We start from the raw sequence: 14,189 nt of genomic DNA on the forward strand, positions 1-14,189 counted from the left end.
GTGTATGCGTGTTTGTGTGTGTATGTGTGTTTGTGTGTGTGTGACTCAAGTGCCGCATTTGACACTGTCGTGCACAGTATTTTGTTGGAAGACTGTAAGAATATGGGAATTGAGGGGGCTGCTTTGGCATATATTGAGGGTTACTTGGAGGGCAGAAGATATTGTGTACAAGTTGGAGAATGTTTCCCGGACATGAAGTCGCTGAAAAGAGGAGTACCGCAGGGGAGTGTATTGGGGCCAATACTGTTCTGTATATATATGCTGCTGATTTGGCGAACGTACTGAGAAGACATGGGGTTACATTCAAACTATTTGCAGACGACACTCAATTCTATATGTCTCCGAACAATGTGCGAAGTGTGGAGGCTAAGATATCAGATACTATGTTGGATATTGGTAAATGGATGAGTTCACGACAATTGAAATTGAATACAAATAAAACAGAATGTTTGGTGGTTGGCAGGCAACTTGATTTTAAGAGACTAAATATTCGCGACTTATGCATTGATGAAATAGAATTGCCAATGAGTGACAGTGTCAAGGATTTGTCTAGTCGTTTTTTTAATACAACTGATAGTTTCAGCGCTTACTACATGGTTACTAAGTTTATTTCATTCATCGACCACCCTATTAGTAAACCAATTCTTGCCTATTTCCTTCTTAAATCTAAATTTGTCCAGTTTATACCCATTACTGCGAGTCCTGCCCTGTTGTTTTATTATGATGACCTTGTTTGTATCACCCTTGTTATAGCCTTTGATCCACTTGAACACTTCTCTTAGATCACCCCGCACTCTGCGTCTTTCCACAGAGTGTAAGTTTAGGTGCCTAAGCCTCTCTTCAGTCGTGAAAACATTTCACATAATATACAAAAATGGGCATAATTCACCCATGACATTGGGCTATTTTAATGGAAACTGATTATGAATACCATTTTATTATGAAGAATAAAAGATTAATCATGTTCTTTGCCAGTTTAGCACAGTTTTTAGTTGTTGTCTAATATATTCCCACGTGACGTCATGTCGCTCGCCCGGTCGTGAAAACATTTCACGTAATAAACTAAAATGGTCATAATGTACATTATTTCAATAAATAAGGTGGTTAGTAATGAAAAGGCGTTGGTGTTCACACGTTGGTTTATTTCAAGGCACAAAGAAAGTATGCGCAACCACTCTCTCTGTCACTCGTCAACCTCTCTCAATGCTGACCCGCTTGGAACTCTGCGTACGTGACGTGACTTCACGCTGGAATAGCGTGCCCGAGGGCAGTTGCCAATAATTAATTTTCTACAATTATTCCTTCCACACAGAATTTTACATACATCCAATTTCAGTTATACAATAATTCAATTTTGATAATATTAATAATCTATATCCCATTTATTCAACTTTCGCATTATAAATAAAATGATAATTAACTTTGTAATTAGAAAATGGTAATTAACCAAAGTTCCAGAAGTTTCCCTGTCACTCACATACGAACACACACACAAATGACACATCACTTTTTACGTTCTATATTAATGCAATACTTTTAGATTCTATAATACAATAATAATTCAACCATGACAATGGGCTATTTAATGAAAAAATATTATAAAAACCTAACTTATTATGAAGAATAAAAGATTAAGCATGATTTTTGCCAGTCTAGCATGATTTTTAATTATTGCCTAATATATTCCCGTGTGACGTCATGTCGCGCGGTCGTGAAAACATTTCACACAATATACTAAAATGGGCATAATTCACCCATGACATTGGGTTATTCTAATCAAACAATATTATAAAAATCTAAGTTATAATGAAGAATAAAGAATTAAGCATGATTTTTGCCAGTCTAGCATAATTTCTAGTTGTCTAATATATTCCCGTGTGACGTCGTGTCGAACAGTGGTGAAAACATTTCACATAATTGCACTAAATAATTCATCCATGACATTGGGCTATTTCAATGAAAAAATATTATAGAAACAGATCTTTTTGAGAAATAAAAAATTAAGCGTTATTTTCGCCAGTGTAGCATGACTTTTAGGTTGTCAAACATATTCCCGCTTGAGAATTTATTATTTTTTGACCGTATCGAGTAATGTGGTTTCCACTGTATTTTTTTTTTTTTTTTAGCCGAAAACAGTGTCTTGGCGATATTACGTTATTTTATGCTATTTTCAGGTTTACTCTGGTAAAGTGAAGAGTTACTTTGGACAGGACAGACAAACAATGCATGAATTTAAATCTACATACGACAATTGGAAATCAAGGATATATTTGGAACTATATATGAATTTAAGACTAAGTATGTAATTGGAGATTAGGAGACAGGACCCCACGAGTGTTGTTCCTTTCCTGTACACTACAATTAGGTAAATATGATTAGGTAAGCGCGCAAACGGCCTTCATCCTTTCATCTCGTCTGTTGACTGACGCGTTGAGGCTGACTTGCCCGGCGAGGATGTAGATCCGCCCTTGTTGCACGGAGTCGTGCGCCCGCTGGATGCTCTACAAAAATTAATATTCCAGAGGGAAACTTGACATTCTTATTTAAAAATGTAACAAAAAACAATTAGAATATACTGTATTTTGCCAGGGAAGGAGAAATAATATAAGTCAAACATCCTGAGAAACAGAAGAAGATAAATATAATTCCGGCGACTATGGCTGTCTCCATTTTTTACCTCTTGCCATCCACCTTAAAAGTCGACATTTTAGTTCATTCGCCGACATTCGTACGGATCAGAGGCAACGCAGCATTTTTATGCTTGGCGATAAATGTCCACTCAGAAAAGAATGCTAATTAATTTTATTTTAAATAAAATCGCCCCTTTTCCTTATATAATTTACATATTTCTTGTACCGTAAGGATTCTAAGTAAAACAAGAAACTGATAATAATAATTATAATGGGAACAATGATCATAATAGTAATAACAACAATAATAATTAAATTAATAATAATAATAATAATAATAATGATAATAATAAACGATGACGGAGACGACGACAACGATGACGCTAATAATGATAAATGATGACGGAGACAATGATGATGATTAATTATAGTAATACATACATACATATACCAAGGCTTTTTCCCCCTTACAAGGGAGGTAGCCAAAAAGGAAAAGTCATAAAATCATTCCCACCCATTCCATCCCTGAATACACTCCACACCCCTCCCACCCTCCCTCTTATCTGAGCACCTCCTGGATGACGGGTCATCCCTGCACCTTGTCCACTGCCCTGGGTCAGAAGCAGTGTCGCAAGTCACAGCACATCCACAGCAAGGCCGCTTCATTAAATCGGCGACCCCCCCTCTCCGTCCCCCCATTGCATAAAATGAGAGGACGGGGAGAAATCCCTTCGGGCTGCGTCAAATTTTGCTCACACATACTACCTCACCCCCCATCCCCCCACCCATTCCACCCCATGCATCACAATATCATCCATATACAACCATTCTCCATTCACCCCTGTCTTCTGTCCTCTCCCGTCCTTCCTCAACAGATATTCCTCTCTTTTGTAAAGCCCCTTTCACCCCATCCGTCCATCTCATCCTGGGACGCCCCCTCATATTCACTCCTTCCACCTCTGCCCACCACACATCTTTTACTAATCTTTCTTCACCCATTCTTTCCATGTGTCCAAACCATCCTAATACTCTTTCATCAACCCTATCTCCCAGCTCCCTTTCCACCCCTGTTCTCCTCCTCACCTCCTCATTTCTCACTCTATCCAGCCTAGTAACCTCTATCATACTTCTCAGACATTTCATCTTAAACACATTCAATCTCCTTCTCTCTTCCTCTCTCATGTTCCATGTTTCTGCCCCGTACATTGCTGTTGACACAATCACTCCTTTATACAGTCTCCTCTTAGCATCCATTCCCAGATGACTATTTCTCATTATACTTTTTAATCCGCCAAGGCATTTACTCGCATCTCTCAATCTACATTCTACCTCCACTCCCACCCCTCCCTTTCCTGTCACATTCGCACCCAAGTATCTAAAACCATCCACTTCCTCCAGTCTTTTACCCTTAATGCTCACTTCCAGCCTGCTGTCACTCTCTCCCCTTGTACATCTCATCACCTTACTTTTACCCACATTTACCTTCAGCTTCCTTCTTTCACACATCACCATTCACTTCATCCTTCCTTATTTCTCCTCCATTTTCCTCACTCATCACTCTCATTTTCTTAGCGCTTCCCACTGCAACTACCTTTCCCTCCCTATCCTCCTTCACATTCAGCAACTCCCTAAAATACTCTGCCCACCTTCCTCTCACTGTCTTCTCTTCCATTATCATCTCTCTATCTGCACCTTTTACCTTTTCTTCTCTACTTGATTCGCCTCCTCTTTCTCTTTTACTTTCCTTCCAAAACATCTTTTTTATTACTTTCAAAAATTTCTGTCATACTCTTGCACCATTTCACATCAGCTCTCCTCTTTACTTCCTTTATCTTATGCTTAATCTCCCTTCTCTTTACTTTGTACCTCTCATACGATTCCCTCGTCCTAAATTGTAGCCAATCTATGAATGCCTGCTTCTTCTCTTTTAAACCCTTCTTTGTTTCCTCATCCCACCACTCACTACCCTTCCTTCTATTTCCTCCCGCCCTCCTTGTTCCACACACCATCTTTGCACACCTTATGACTCCCTCCTTGAACCATCCCCATTCCTCCTCCACTCCTAGTTCTACTCTATCCTTTACTCCCTAGCACTCCTCTCTCAGCTTCTTCTTATACTCATTCTCCTTTTTTCTTCTTCTTCATTTAAGCAGTTCACTCTAAGTACCTCCCCACCTTCTGCCCTTTTCCTCTTTCTCCACTCTCAATTTACCTTCCACCAGAAAATGATCTAATATTCCCCCACTCTCTCCCCTTAGAACATGTACATCCTTAACTCTTCCTACCATACTCCTGGTCACCACTATATAGTCCATTAACGCTCTATCTGCCACCCTTCCATCCACCACCCTCTCCCGTGTGTACTTATGCTTGACTTTCTTCCTAAACACTGCATCTGCTATCATCAACTCTCTTTCAAGACACATCTCCACCATCATTAATTCCTCCACTACGATTTTTACCTGGAACTCCATACTTCCCAATCACTCCGTCTATTGGTTCATTTTCTACCCTAGCATTATGGTCTCCCAATACAAACTACATTGACATTTCTCCCTAATCCCTCTATGCACTCTTTTATATCTACCCAAAAAGCCTCCCTTTCCTCTACGCTCTTCTCACTACCATACATAAAGGAAAAGAAAAAATATATATATTTCCGTTGTACATCAGAGTTTGCTTACTTATTAGTAAGAATTGTATATTTCTCTATGTAAGAGGATTACATCTAGTTGATATTGTGATGTTATTTCTAATATTCATAGTTAGAAAATATATGTCAAGGATTTGCAAGAATAAAACGAGGGAAGTTTTACTTTCTGGCGGCTTATGGCAATGAGGACGAGCGGGTGAAAAATAAGGCCTTGATCACACTAACGGTTTCTAGTGGTTGTAAGTCGTAGTTGTAACTCTTGGTTGTAAGTAGTGTAACCTTAACTAAGTCGTGGTTGTAAGTGGCGGTTGTATTTGATGGTTGTGTAGTTTTAAGTATTGGTTGTAAGTGGTTATGGTAAGTGGTGGTTGTAAATGGTTGTGATGGTTGTAAGTCGTGGTTGTATGTAGTTCTAAGTGGTGGTTGTAATTGGTTGTAGTTGGTTTTAAGTCGGGGTTGAAAGTCGTGGTTGTAAGTCGCGTATCCTAAGTGGTTGTAAGTACTGGTTGTAAGTCGTGTAACCTAACCCAAGTCATGGTTGTAAGAGGTGGTTGTAAGTCGTGGTTGTAGGTGATGTAAGTCATGGTTTTATGTTGCGGGTGTAAGTCGCAGTTGTTAGTCGTGGTTGTAACCCGTGAAACCTAAGTCGTGGTTGCAAGTATAGGTTGTAAGTCGTGGTTGTTAGTGGTTGTAAGTCTTAGTTGTAAGTCGTGGTTGTAACCTAACCTAAACTTAGTAACTATGATAGTGAGCGCTGAAATGATTGATTATTTCAAGAAACTGCTAGACAACTTTATGGATGGGAATGACGGGTGGGTGGTCATGGACATGGAACGGCCTAGTGTAGGCCACATGGTCTCTTGCAGTCTCCCTCATTCTTATATTCTAAATTAACCTAAGTCGTGGTTGTAAGCTGTGGTTGTAAGTGGTGGTTGTTAGTGGTTGTAAGTCGTTGTATGTGGTTGCGCGGTCGTAAGTGGTGGTTGTCTGTCGTGGTTGTAGGTTGTGGTTGTAAGTGGTTTTGAGTGGTGGTTGTAAGTTGTTTGTAATTGGTGGTTGTAAGTCGTAGTGGTACGTCAAGATTGTAATATGTGGTTGTAGGTCGTTTCAAGTCGTGGTTGTACTAGTTCTAGAGTAATGCCTTAGTACTAGTGTACCAGATATTGCCCACTGTGTCACGAGAGATGCTGGCGTCAATATGAAGGGAGCAATTTCTTTCTGGGGCGATTAACATCAACTGTGCCAGCCACCAACTGCACTTTATCATTAAGAATGGCTTAACATCACAAAAAGTAGTCACTGGCAAAGCGTAGGCCCATTGTCTCAGACTTTAACCCATTCAACTCCGATGACAAGATGTCTTGTCATTTGGTCAAATAAAACAAAAAATCATAAAACACCAAAATGTTTGATCAAACACCAGAAAAATACGACGTCAATCCTCGCTTCGCTCGCAGCGAAGCGAGGATTGACGTCATATTTTTCTGGTGTTTGATCAAACATTTTGGTGTTTTATGATTTTTTGTTTTATTTGACCAAATGACAAGACATCTTGTCATCGGAGTTGAATGGGTTAAATCTTTCAAGCGTGCCTCAAGAAAATAAAAGCTAGAATGAATGCTCCACAGCTTTCTGTGCTACATGGTGTTGCCGCATGGTGGAACAGCATTCTGCTCATGACAATAGAGATGAACACGCTTCACGAATACATCTGTATGCATGCTAGCTCTAATGTCAATGACATCCCAAGACAATTATATTCTAGCCAACTGTACCACCGTGCTCCAGAACTTATCACCAGTAACTGACATAGTCGGTGCTGCCTAGTGTAGGCCTTATGGTCTCTTGCATTCTTATGTTATGTCATGTTCTTATATTTCCAGACAAAATCCGCAGGAAGTGTTTAGAAGCAGCAATCATTCAAGGAACGAACACTATTGAACAAAACAGGGGCATGTTTAACATCTCGCCTCACATGATTCACCTAATACCCATGGCCAGCAAAATATTAAATACCTAAACCAGCATTCTCATCCTTTCCCAGTGTTCAATCCCCCCCCTTCTCCTCCTCCTCTTCCTTCCCCGTTCCCTCCTTTCCCCTTATTTAATCTCAAGCATATGTATCTCAACTTGTACTTGAAAAAGCTGTAATAAGCGAAACGTCGTACAAATTAAGGCTCCGTCCTCATATGGTGTTTAACTCGTCATTCTTATATTTCCCCTTATAACCACTCTGAAGAGAGTATTGACACCAACAGCCGAAGGAAATCGAGAAGAACAGACCATGTTGGCAGAAATCAACAGAGGTTTGATTTCTCAGAAACCAACGACTCGAATGTCATAGCTAAGTTTTCCTTGACCCCAAACACGGAAGTACAAAAATTTCAATTCTCAATTTGACACAAAAAGAGTTTAGAGTCGCCATCATTCGAAGCCATGAATGCAATTCTTTCTTCAATTTGTAACGATGAAGACGAGCACTTCTCCTCACAGGCAAGAGCAACCGTGGAAATGCACTGGACCTGACGAAGATACTTAACCCATTCAACTCCGATGACAAGATGTCTTGTCATTTGGTCAAATAAAACAAAAAATCATAAAACACCAAAATGTTTGATCAAACACCAGAAAAATACGACGTTAGTCCTCGCTTCGCTGCGAGCGAAGCGAGGACTGACGTCGTATTTTTCTGGTGTTTGATCAAACATTTTGGTGTTTTATGATTTTTTGTTTTATTTGACCAAATGACAAGACATCTTGTCATCGGAGTTCAATGGGTTAAGCATGGCGAAAAAACCCGCGCAGACGTTTATCCTGATCTTTCTCATTTAGCAAGGTCCTGCATTTCTTATCAATCATCAAATGCCTAGTACTGGATTGGTGTATGATGAAAAACGAAGCAGACTAAAAGAGCCAAGAAGTTACTGTTTTTGAAGTATAATCTACCCATCATTAATTCTAACTACTGTGCCTCAACGTGCTACATAAATCATCTCTTGAAAGGGTGGAGGATGGGGAAAGGGGTTTGTGGGATGAACGTTACTAAGAGCTGGAAACAGAAAATTTAACGGGACTAAATTTTAGCTATTCGGTTTTCTATGACCGAATTCTTGCAATATATTCGAAATTAATTCAACAAAAGAATTAGAAATCAAATGCGTCTGATGTAAAATCCCCCATATACTCATACAATTCAGTTACGATATTACGAAATTATACGGTGTGATTTGAATTACCTCGCTGCTACTAGCAACTTGTTCCAAATATATAAAACTGTATACATATTGCGTGCACGTGGTCAATCAAAATCTTTAGACGCCACGACCTGGGCTCAAAGATTAAGATTTAAAGAAAATTGGCATACACTTGATTCATCATTGTCTTCGGTCGCGTGCTGGTCTCGTGATCGACAGCAGTTTCTCTCTGAATGGTAACTCAAGAGTTCATATGGGTAAAGTGACCTAACACATTTTAAATTTTGTTTCATTTTTTTTTTTATCTTATCTTTTTGTTAATTTTCCCATTTAATTTTTCACAGGGGAGATTAGGGGCTTGTAATATATTTTTCCCCTTCATACTTGCTTCAATTTAGTGTTCAAAGTTCATTTAAAAAAAGTTCAAAGGAGCAGGACTAGGAAAAATAAAACAATGAGAATATATCCAACATCAACTTTACTTATTTCACTATCAGGTACAGAGCAGTTCCTCTGCTTTACGATGCTGGTCACCCGCCTGCTGTTGTGGGTTCCACAAGACATTCGAAATTGGTGACGGTTAGGTTTCTTCCGTGGCGACGTTCAACCAACTTTGTGATCGTAGAGCGATTGTTGTAATTCTGGTGCACACGTCAACGTGGTGATTGTGAAGCGATTGTTGTAATCTTAGACATTCCAGACAAGATCGAGACAGTTTAGAGAATGTTCCGTAGACTTTCAATGCGAATTGGTGAGGATGTAGCTACTGTTGTAGTATTTTAGTGATGAGCAATGTCACAAACTTAAAAGTGTAGCGACTATTGTAGAATTTTAGTGATGGGCAAATGTATAAACCTAATACAAACCTATGATGATGCAGATTGTTACTATATGAATTACTTTGGTTGTTAGAATTGCTAATAGAACCAAATGGTGATGATGGTTGGTAGGCTAATTTTCGCTAAACTACGTTCAAGATAATGTCATGGTATTACCCAGCGACTCGTGACAGCAAAGCGATTTCTGTGATGATTTCCGTAAATATGTTCATTACGACAAACTGTTAACTTTTGCTACAGGTCCCGTTAAAGCTGGCAAAACGACTATTCTAATTTCCTCTGTAAATCCATTTAAGACCTGGTGATTATGTTATGCTGTTCATGGAAACACTCAAGACCCGATCGGTGGATGGCACAGTAAGCTTCAAACAAATTCCATTTGGGGGTTGAACTATGTGGACGTTCTCGAAAATAAGGTATAACAATTGTAGTAATCAAGTCATTTAAGGGAACGATTTTGATACAAACTTCAACATGATAGAGGGAAATATTATAATCTCGCTCAAAACGAGTCATAAATCTTGTTACAAACGAGTTATAGTGTTGATGTTGATGCGTAAAATTCAGCGTTGTGGAAGCAGGAACACTTCTTCTGCATCGATAGACCTACTCTCCATTTCAAGGTCGTAACCGTACACTATCAACGTAACAATCGTCTCCACAAACAAAGACGCTCAATTCTCCTCGCCCTTGTTGAAGACACGACGCAAACATGAATGTGGTGATAAATCGATTCCTTTCCCTAGTTGTGGATGCTCAAAATACTTTCACGGTGATCGTCAAAGATAACAATAACCCCGTAGACATTTCTATTACAATTCTTAATGTGGTCACGCGAATGTAACATTTAATGTGAAGACATTCTACACTCGGCGATGGTACAGCAATTGCAGACACCCTAAAACTTCAACGTAATGCTGTTAAAAAATAACGGTTGTTAAGCTTCTCTGTTAAGAGGTTCAAAGAAGAATTAATGATGATCGTTCAAGGAGTATTTTGATATTTTTTTCTTCAAGATTCAAAAGGTTTGTTGGCCGTGGTGTGCCAACTTTTTCTACACTTCCTGCAACAGACCTCATGAAGGAATTGTTAAGATTCTTTGTTGTAACCCGGGTGAAAATTAAACCAATAAATGAGACACTCAGACGGTGATAAAACCTTTTGGTGATGGCAAAACGACCTGTGTAACATTCTCCAAAAGACGTTGAAGGCGGCTCGGTTATGGTTAACATAATAAGGATTGACAGTCTACGTCAAATATGCCCTAAGGTTTGACGATGGTGGTAAAACAGCCATTATAGACTTCCCGGCACAAAGCACAAGGTTTAAAGTGACTTTTCCTATCTCGTTCAAGACATTCAGTATAACTTGATAGTAGAGAAAATGTAGTATTATAATTTTATCTTTGATGTTTTATTTATTTGCTTGTATATTTTAAGCAGGGATGTGATAGTAGAACGTCTATGATAGACACCTTACCTTGTTCCTTTCTAAGCTGGTTATGTACAGTATGTCTGCTCTCAGCTATACTGTCCCTACAAAACTCGTTCTTCTAAATCCTAACCTTGTACTCAGCATTGAAGGTGTAAATGTAAGAAAATTTCCTTAGAATTACTGGTACTTACTCCTGTATACGTGTATACCTATAGTGAAGTGAATGCATATATGTGTACGTGTGTGAACCAATATTCACCTTTACAATGACCGGTACCACCTAGTTCACCCGGTACTTCGCGGTACGTAGCCGAACCGGTACCATCTGCACAAGGACCGGTACAGACGGAAATGTAGCCGGTATTTCCCTGCGTGCAACTCGGGTGCGAATCCTGTACTTGCCGGTAGTATCCCAACCGGTTCCTGCTGCCGGTAGTGCCAGAACCTGTACGTACAGGCATGAAGAAGAAGAAGAGGACGACGACGACCACCACCACCACCGCTGGTATTGATCTGTGCGCCTCTCTCTCTCTCCTTTCCTCGCTGGCTTCTTCCAACTTCCCATCTCTCTCTTTCTCCATTCCTCCACCCCCTCCCTAACGCTTCCTCGTCCATATCGGTCCGGGGATGATCAGAGATTATCCCGAATCGTGGTCTCCGCCGGTCCCTTTTGTTTGCCCGGAAGAAGAAGAGGAGAAGCCAGGGTCCCCTCCTTGCCCCGCGTGGACGGGTATACTTTTCATGGGCGGGGGTCATATATCCTGACAGACAGTGCCACGCCGTTGTCCAGAAACATTTTGGATCCGTAGTGTTTTATGAGGTCTGGGTCAGCCTGGATGAAGGTATAAATCATGGTGTCACGTGAAGTGTGTATGGCATGGGGTGATCATAGTTAAGTCTGTCTCTAGGAGGAAATTTTGCTAATATAAAGGTACTTATGATCATTGTGGCAAAGTGTATAAAGTTCGCTGTTTGAGGATGGGAAGTGTTAAGACATCAAGACTTAGTTGGGGATCTTATCTTAAACGTGTTCTGGGGAAAAACTGAAGCAAATATAGGCACTGGTGTCGATTCTTCAAAATGCAAGTGGTTTCAGTTCGCTGTGTGTGTGTGTGTGTGTGTGTGTGAAATAGAGAGGTAAAATAGGTAAGGCAAGCCAGTAAATAGTACGATATTGACGGGAGCACAAGGGCATGTGGGTACCCGCCATTATTCAAAAGACAGCTACGTGCGAGGCAAGAATGCCCCGTTCTTTAGCGGATGAGCGGCCTCAAGAGTCTGTTCTGCTAGTGGAAGAAAGCGGCGGAGGATACGATTTATCTTTAGTTCATTGAGTGTTTCTACAAGCTTTTGTCGTATAGACAAGAAGGTCCTCTGCAGGCACTGGGAAGGCGGCATCAATGGGAATTAATGATGCATCAAGCGCTGCCTTGAAGGCTCGTTCATCACCGTGGATACCAACATAAGATGACCACCAGCGCAATGATGCATACGTGACGTGGGAGGGAAGTCATGAGCCCCGAAATGTGTCTCGAGACCAATTTATGGGTCCCATTCTCACCAGTCCCATAATTCACTCGCTTTTGACTGGTATTACTGGTCTTTTGATTTGCTCACACTTGGTACTTCCCTATCTTCCTTGGCTTTCCCCCTCCACTCTCAACACCCTTTCTACTAAATCTCATAAGCATTGCCTTGACCTGAATGCACTTATTTGTAGAACACTTCCAATCCAATGCAAAGTCTACTAATGCCCTTCCAATGTCCCTCTCACCTACCACCCTGGCCCAGGTATACTTGTACTCGTATTTCTTGAATACGGTGTTGGCTGTCACTTCCTTTTCAATTCAAATCTCTCCACGACTCATCGACATTAGTATTAAGATCCTTAACCCATTCAACTCCGATGACAAGATGTCTTGTCATTTGGTCAAATAAAACAAAAAATCATAAAACACCAAAATGTTTGATCAAACACCAGAAAAATATGACGTCAGTCCTCGCTTCGCTGCGAGCGAAGCGAGGACTGACGTCATATTTTTCTGGTGTTTGATCAAACATTTTGGTGTTTTATGATTTTTTGTTTTATTTGACCAAATGACAAGACATCTTGTCATCGGAGTTGAATGGGTTAAAACACATCCACACGCAGGCCATGTCCATCAAAACATAACTGCCAGAATTCGAAAAGCTACACAAGACGACTTACCATCACGTGACCAACCTACCTTGGGGAGTCTCCGTCCGCGAGTGGGCAACCGCCTGGTTGTTGCCGTCGTCGTCGACGTCCGAGTTGACTTCTCCAAAGTCCACAAGCTTCAAGCTTGGACATGGTTGAAATTTTCAACCTCAGATTTTGGTTTCCCATGAATCTTGTTTCGAAGTCTTCGGTGGAGCACCTCGAAAATGTATAATACGTCCAACACAGTGACGAACCCTCTAGTACATAGAAAATGTAAATAAGGACAACACCCTTAGTTACAAATGTGGATTTATATGAAGGTATAATTTGCTCAGATTCCCGGTCCCAACAGGGCCGTGACCTTAAGCAGGCAGACCCCCAGCTTGGAGGAAAAAAAAAAAAAAAAAAAATCTTGTGTCTAAGATTTAGTGCGTTAATGAACCTAACAGGCCCGACCCCATATTTTGTAACCAATACGCACTTCCATTACTCTCACTCAAGATGTATATTTAGAGCAATTCATTCCCTCCCAGCTCGCATTCCTTCTCTATTATTCCCACTTAGTCAAGATACTCTCCCGAGGTACGGAATCTCCGAATCTCGGCAACAAAATACTCGGGGACTTCCTTCTTCGCCGATGACTTTCGAGATGCTCCACCGTCGACTTGATTCACCGATCCCGAGCCGTGACCACATGAGAAGCAGTCACGTGACGCCCAAGGGGAGGAAGATAGAGAGAGTGACTGTCACAGCAGCGCTAACTCCAGGGCGTTCCCACCACCATCTACAACAGCGGTTCTTAACCTTCTTCAGTGCCTGTACCCCTCGTTTATTTCAAGTGTTTTTCTCCTACCCAGTATAAATACAATGCAAACATATGAAAAGGATTTGGGATACAAACCTAACTGATAAATTATCATATTCAATTACTGAACAAAGGTATTTTATTTCAAATTAGAAATGTCAATTAAGAGGGTACAACGAATGCACATTATGCTTTCTCATGGTGGATACATTGGCTATCATGTCTCGTAACCCCAGGGTTAAGGCTTCGTACCCCGTGGGGCTACAGGTACCCGAGGTTAAGAACCACTGGTCTACGGGCAAGCGTCCTTTGCAGTGTCCTTTCCAGTGTGCGGCCGCACTTGGTGCCACGTCACCACCACATACCATGAAACGAGCACTACCGGCGAGGGAAACAACAGTTTCGTTCGCCAAGCGATGCTCAAGTATGGCGGACATGAAGTCTTTTTTAAC

Source organism: Oratosquilla oratoria, chromosome 12 (genome assembly GCF_046742065.1).
Source record: "Oratosquilla oratoria isolate Oo_2021 chromosome 12, ASM4674206v1, whole genome shotgun sequence".
NCBI lineage: Eukaryota > Metazoa > Arthropoda > Malacostraca > Stomatopoda > Squillidae > Oratosquilla > Oratosquilla oratoria.